General features: G+C 45.5%; 1 non-coding gene across 1 annotated transcript; it reads left to right on the top strand.

Moving 5' to 3' along the window:
- Window positions 1–1,021: 1,021 nt before the first annotated feature.
- On the top strand, window positions 1,022–1,108 carry TRNASTOP-UCA (transfer RNA opal suppressor (anticodon UCA)). The gene has a single exon. It is a non-coding gene; the product is annotated as a tRNA-Sec (tRNA).
- The last annotated feature ends 6,440 nt before the right edge of the window (window positions 1,109–7,548 follow it).

The raw sequence follows: 7,548 nt of genomic DNA, 5'->3' as shown, positions 1-7,548 counted from the left end.
TAGCCAGTAGGTGAGGATGGAAAACACAGAACTATACATTGCAGAAGAAGGCAGAGTCCAGCCTTCCTGGGAAGCTATTGACCCAGAGAGAGAACCAGTTTAGACAGAAGGCTCCCTGATTCCATCACCCCTCAGTGGCTCGAGGCCAGGCAAGAGAAAGCAGGATTGTTTCCAACAAACAGAAGCAGGAGGTCAGATAAGCAATGGCTGCCCCATCCCACGCTTCCCCCTCCCCCGTGTCCTGGAGCGTTGCACAAGCCCACGTTGCCTTTCGGAAGATGTTGAAAGTGCCTTTGGGGATCCGGGAAATGGAGTTAGGAATTGCTGGGGGTGTGGAGGGCCCAGAAAGTCACAGCCGGGTAACGCTGATGCGCTTTCTGGGAACCGGCCGTGAGTCACCACTTCCCACCTGCAGCCCCGAGCCCTGCCTAGGGGCAGGTTTCACACCTGCGTCCGCTCCTGGACAGGGTTCATCCCCATCCCCACCTTTGCTGGCTCCCATCTCACCGGGGGCGGGGGGTCTGATCCATCACTAAACCCTCCCGGGGGCTCCCCCCTGCTGGTTCCCCTTCCTAGGAGCCCCCGTCAGACTGGCTCACGCCCCACAGCACAGCGGGGAGCAGGGTGACAGACAGACTGGTCCGCCCTGCCCAGCGGGACCTGCCCCCGCCGAACCCTGCTCCCAGCTGTTGGTTAGAACGCACAAGCCTTAGCTCGGGAGCTTCTCTCTCTAGGACAGACAGCCGCGGAGCATCAACCAATCAGCTTCAGCAATATTTGCATAAAGAATCTGGAAACAAGAAAAGCCGTGAGAAAGGCGAATTTACAGCCCTTTTCTCCCGGATGACAAATGAAAGACCTCCTCAATCCCACATGAATGTAGTCTCTGTTGTAAAATGAGAACTAAGAAGGCTAAAATAGGACTTGTTTTGAGAAAAAAAAGAAAAACACCTATCACCATATGTGTAATATTAAATTAAATCGGTGGTTTATATAACTCAACAACAGCAGTTATTTAATTGCCCGGATGATCCTCAGTGGTCTGGGGTGCAGGCTTCAAACCTGTAGCTGTCTAGCGACAGAGTGGTTCAATTCCACCTTTCGGGCGGCAGCCCCTCTATTTTCACTTTCCTTCAGGCTGTCTATTCCCCTTCCTCAGTTTCTTTCTATGGGTAATAATGGAAGTGGTGGGTTTTCTTCTAATTTTACTGCCAGTATAGGCTGCCCTCACTAGAAGTCCAGTTCCAATATACTTGGATTTATAGTGAAAGGATTTAAAGCAGGGATTTTTTTCCCCCACAGCTGACTTCAATTTGTGCAAATTGGGGGGGGGGGGGGGTTGCATGATTTAAGAGCAGGGAATGGGAGGACTTATAATGCATCAGTTCCTACAAGCGTCAATGACTTTAGTGTGGAACTGATGTATATATGGGGTGACATAGCAGAGATGCCCTGTACCGGTAGTTCAGGGGTTGGCAACCTTTTCAAGTCAAACAGCCAAACTACATCAAAAGTCAGAACAACGGTCAACAAACAGCCAGTATAAGAATGCCTATTTGCATGGCTGAAAATATACAATTTAATATTATTAATAATTGACGTGATGAATAATAACAGCATAAATGAAACATTGTAGTCACCGACTTTATTTAATGGAACGTCGGCTGTTGCTGAGGGTGCAGGAGTCAGGTTTGGGTGTTTGAGGGGCTCAGAGCAGGGGGCTGGAGTAGGTGGAAGGTACAGGCTGCCCTGGGGAGAGAGGACTAACACAATCCACTCTCACCACAGCAGCTTGAGGCCACATGAGCAGCACCTCTCCATGGCCACTGCAATCCAACAGGCACAGGCAGAGGAAGGTCCATGTCCCCAGCTGGGGCAGGTCCAGGTTCATTTGCCCCGAGTTCCCCAGCAAGAGTGAGGAAGGCAGCAAACTGAGCACTTTCCTATTGCTCTGTGATGAAGGGGAACAGCCAGCAATGTCCCCATACAAATCCCACTCCCCAAGAGCACCTGGGGGATGAGATGCTTGGGGCTGGGGCAGTCCCAGATGGGGGCGGCGTGCACACCCTCGGCCAGTCTCTTTCATCTACTTTGTGGTGCTGCCTCTTTTCTGTATGGTTTTATGAGAAGCAATCCCATTGCAGGCACATCCCATTTTCCTGGCACAATCAAACCCTTACTTGCTTAAGTCATGATAAGAGGAAGCTGTATACCGATTTTGGTGGCTCTAGTTCTTACCCTTTGGGATTTCTTGAGCAAAGGGATGGACAGACACACAGACAGACAGAAAGCATATAGTAACTTAGGGTATGTCTACACTACCTCGCTAGTTTGAACTAGCGGGGTAATGTATGCATACCGAACTTGCTAATGAAGCCCGGGATTTGAATTTCCCGGGCTTCATTAGCATAAAGCCGGCGCCGCCATTTTTAAAAGCCGGCTAGTGCGAACCCCGTGCCGCGCGGCTCGGGCTAGATAGTTCGAACTACGTAGCCATTCCGATCTATCTGTACACCTCGTTCCACGAGGCGTACAGATAGTTCGGAATAACTACGTAGTTCGAACTATCTAGCCCGTGCTGCGTGTAGCCGCGCGGCACGGGGTTCGCACTAGCCGGCTTTTAAAAATGGCGGCGCCGGCTTTATGCTAATGAAGCCCGGGAAATTCAAATCCCGGGCTTCATTAGCAAGTTCGGTATGCATACATTACCCCGCTAGTTCGAACTAGCGGGGTAGTGTAGACATACCCTTTGTGAAGGAATTGGGTGTGAATAAGTTTACCTTTAAAAAAAATGTTTCTGAGTTTGATACCCAGCTGTTGCTGCCTTCCTCCTTTGCCCAAACCTTTTGTTGGCACTTAGCACTGCTGGAGTAACTGATGTACCTTACATGGAGTACATGCCAAGGAAGGAACATTCATGTTTAGTTGGATTCTGCTAAGCAGATCTTTCTTAGTGTCATTGAGTATCCCAGATGGGAGGAAAAATAATGGAACCCATGCTCTAGAGTTGCTCCGTACTGAATATTCTTTGTCTCCCACCCACTCTGTCATGAAGACTGTGTTAATCATGTCACGCAACCCCATGAAAAATCAAGGATAACGTGACACTAAAAAATGTACGGTCAAGCATTAATTCAATGATGTCCAACTGCAAAGCTTCAGCACTGGCCTGAGGATTTGCTGGGCCTTAAGCAAGCAGAAGGTTGCAAACTACCCCACTGTGTATGCCATCATTTCCTTCCTTCTGGTCACAGTGCCAGGAGTGGGTGTTCTGAATCCTACTGCTGATGGGCAGGAATGGACTATCCCACAAGATGTTGTGCCAACACAAGATCATGAGACCCCAAGTATTTGTTGGTGCTGGTTCTTCCTAATGCTGACCCCGCGTGACTCTGTTTCCATTACACAAATTGACTCATTTGGTTTGATGGATGTTGGGGTAATAGATCACCAGTTGCTCCGAGTACCATCATTGTCTGGCGGAAACCTAATTGCCTTAGATCTACTGATCGTTGCAACCAATCAAAAAATCTCCACGTTTACACTAGCCTGTGCTGTCATTTTTATGAATAAACTGGCCTATAGGGCAACAGTCTGCTGATGCGCTGATGCGCACATGTCACCTCAAGGCCTTTTATTTATTTGTAGGATATTGGCGAGAGCTTTCCTCAATGCAGCTAGGAGCGACATGAATTCCAGATGGCTATCTGCTTTGTGCCATTCCATCTGTTTCTATAAATCACTCACTTTGCGTCCTCTGCTCATAATGCACTTTCTGTGTGAAATACCGCCCGGGCCCCAAAAATTAATTAATGTAATGCAATTTGGCTTTGGGCTTTTTGTTTCCATCAGGGGTAGTTCTGGAATGGCCTTTACCCTACAGTGGACAACTGAGAACGGCAAAGCTAGCTGCCAGCTTCATAACAGAACATAATAAGGCTCTTTCATGTGTGGTTTATAAGGGAACATGCTGTTTGTATCTGTTTTGGTTTTTTCCCAAGAAGCAATCTGGGATTAAATTATGACAATCAAATTCTTATATTCCACCCCACGCCCTACACACAAGCACACAAATGGGGGTTATGCGCTCTTAGCTAGAATTGAACTGTATAATCAACCAGCTTGCATCTGTTCTTGGCATGGACTTCTCTTGTTTCAGCTAATCAACAAGAACAAACCCACTGCTATCCAAACCTCTTGGAAGATTATACCAGATTTAGAGAATGTGTAGTAATCTACCCCTCGGGGGAGCTATTTGGGTATCTGATTGTCACACACACATCATCCAAAGGACAAAGGATCTTATGGTGACAAAGGGTCTCACGGTGAGCGGCTCTTTCATGGGTGCAGTGGATGAGAGAGTATATGGAAAATGCCTCTTTTACCTGCTCTACACAAGTGCTAGGAACAATTGCAGTCCCAGCATTCAGGATTCCACAAAGTGGGTGAGGCTGGAGCAGGGACATACTCCTTCGCTGATTCATAAGGGAAAACCAGTTGTGTTTTTGGGGGCTTAAGAAGGAACTGTGTCTCTTCTAGGGCTGTGTGCCACCCTCCACTCCTCACACAAAGTTGTACCGTAAGGGCACAAACTAATCCAGTGAAGGTGGAAGGATAGGCAGTTGGGGGTGTAGATTCATTCTCTGCTGTGTTCGCTTTCCAGCTGATGTACTGGAGAGATGTGGGTGGCATGAGGCCCCCAGAAGAGTGGTAAGTTATTTTGTTTTGGTACTATCCAATAAACCCTATGGCTAGAGTAGAACATTAATGCTAGACCAATTATAACATCATGTTGGACAAGCAACTAAAAACTTTGTATAAACCATTTCACACACTGCCGTGCATCTGTAGCCAGCACCCTGCTTTTGGATACAGCCACTGGTCTGGCAAAGTGTTCAGCATTTTAACCGAACGAGAGCTACTCCCTACATGCAAAAGTCAAAGCCACAATGAACTGAACAACCTAAAAATGGTTAAATTGTAAGCAACAGAATATGCAGGACCTACCTGGCACTAGAGTTTTGCTTTTGCTTTTTAACTGAAATGAGGTCACCTTGTTTTGTTTTCCAAGCGGAATCAGTGTGGTGTGGAGGAAGTGTTGGTGTTCATGGGTGAATGTCTGTGACGTGGCTCTTTGTGCATATGCCTGACTGGGATCTGACTCAGTGAGCATATGTTTATGGGTAAGTGTGTGACTGCAGGCACACATTTTTGTGTGCACATAACAAAGGCTCTGCCTAGCTTGCCTGTGAGGACTGAACCCAGGTCTTCTGGTTCTAAAAGAATAAGCATCTAAGACCCAGTTTGCTTAGTTTCGAGGAAGCAGGACTCATATAGCTCTTTTGCAGTCCAGCCACTAGAGGGGAACAAAGAGCCATGGTGGGTTCCTAGGAGTACATATGCACAAAAAGGCCTCACTTCTCAGCTACAGTTAAAACAGAGCAAAGGTTGGGAAGTGGGGGGTGCAAAGCTGAGCTCTGTGCCCAGCTGACTTTAGGCTGCCTGTGTGTTGGGACTGTCTCCCTAAGCACTAATATAGCAGTTAAAGACCAGCAGGGATGTCAAAGCCGCACCGTCTACACGGGAGCAGGGTGGATGGGAAGTGTGGGGTTGAGAGTTGTCCATTATGCTGTTTCTGCACTAGTGGAGAGGCTCCTTACTCTGGGCAGATCCACCTCTCTCAGCTTTTAGAGCCTGCGTGCAAAGAACTGCACCACAGCACAGAATCTAGGCCACTCTGTGCTTACTTTTATTTTATTTTTTATGAATGGGGAAAGCTGAGTTCTCAAGTCTGGGCAAGTGCCAGGGGCTATTGTTGTCTGTGTGAGTCAGAGACGTCACGGAAACACTGCCGGGTTGGATTTTGAACAGAGTGTACCTGTGTGCGTCCCACACGCACACACACAGCTACCGAGGCCAGACCACAGCAGAGGCAATGAGTGTTTGCTAGTAGCATATTGACCTGAAGTCCTTAAATGTCATTAGACACATAGTCCCTTGGCAAAACATTGTCTGGCATGACTCACACAAATGGCTAGAGCTAGATGGTTTCCTACCCTGCAAGGCTTTATTTGAAAATAGAGAGGTATCAATCTCCCCTCAAGAGCACTTCCCAGACCAAATCCAGGAATGATTTCTTTGGTTTTAACAAGAGATGGTCAGAAAATGTCTCCTCACCTCCCCCCGCACTGAAAATTTCATCATTTCATCCAAAATCTGAAACATCGAAACTGAAATTCTTCCCTGAAAATTGCCAAAAGAAAAAAACAACAAAAAACCCCAAGAAAGTGCCAAAAATCAAGGAGTTTTCTGCTGAAAAATCAAATTTTCAAGGAAAGCAAACTCTCACCTGAAAATGTTCATAGTCTTAAAAACCCAATGTTCAATTAAAAAAACAAAACAGCCTAGTCTTGCTAAGTCAAGTCTTGGTAAGCCATTCTATGTGGGAAGAAAAAAGAGGAAAATATAGTTAGGAAAATAAATCCTCTGTTTCAATGTAAGTGGCACAGGATACACATTCAGAGGGATCTAGGGACAATTCTTGCTCTCCCTAATCATGTGGGCAGTGCTATTCACATTAGTAAGACAAGCAAGGTTTGGGAAATGGTTTTGGGCGGTTCTGTGCTTCCACAATTCCATTTGTCTTCAATGAGGGCTGAGAGCTGTTAGCATGTCACAGGAGGCACTATGTACTTTACAGATTCTAAGAGAATCCACATGTTATTATAAAATATATAGCCACGTCTTTCATGAGCATATAAACTCTCGAAAGCATTGTTCTAATGTCTTCAGCTAATACAGACGTCTTATATCTGAACTGTAGTGTAGAACGATTCAGCTGTCTCTCTTTCTGCTTTGCTGAATGTTACAAATTGAACAAAAGTATTGGAGTGGGACATAAATTTATTAATATGTTCCAAATGTTTCTCCAAATGTTAAATAATTGGTTAGAGTTTAAAATTGATGTTGTTCAAATTCTCTTTGCATTTCCTTCTACTCAGACTTGGAAACTGTGCTGGTCCTTTGGTTTATAACCTTTGTCAAGTCAGTTTTACTTCCTGGTTCTCACATACTAGCACAAGGCACTTCTGTTGGATCACAACAAATCAGAGGTTTTGTTTAAAAGCATAAAACTTCCTCTGTTCCTTTCAAACTATGAACATCTTTCTGTTCCTATTGAGGTTTGCAAACCAGTCTTTTTTTTTAAAAAAAAAACCCAAATCTGATTTTTGGATCTAAAGTTTGTTGATATCAGCCCTTTAAAATTGAGAAAAGGAAAAGTAGGTGAAGGTCATTGATAAAGTAATTGTCATTGAAGGTGACTATAGTGGGGAACTGTATTAACATGGTATGTCCTATGTATGGCATTACTATTTGAAAGAAAGATGCCATATTTCTGATATAGAACTCTTTTTGAACCGAGATAGTAACATCATCTGGAGGTGTATGCTTGATTCTGAGTAGTACTGGTAGAAATAAAAATCATGGTAGTGATGTAGTAATACAGGCAGGCATTCAAACTGTGTGTACACACTGCTGAGCTGTATT

This window comes from Pelodiscus sinensis, chromosome 3 (assembly GCF_052426305.1).
Source record: "Pelodiscus sinensis isolate ZL-2025 chromosome 3, ASM5242630v1, whole genome shotgun sequence".
NCBI classification, from domain to species: Eukaryota; Metazoa; Chordata; order Testudines; family Trionychidae; genus Pelodiscus; species Pelodiscus sinensis.
Note: the sequence above shows the minus strand (reverse complement) of the source record. Positions and strands in the feature narration are given on the sequence as shown.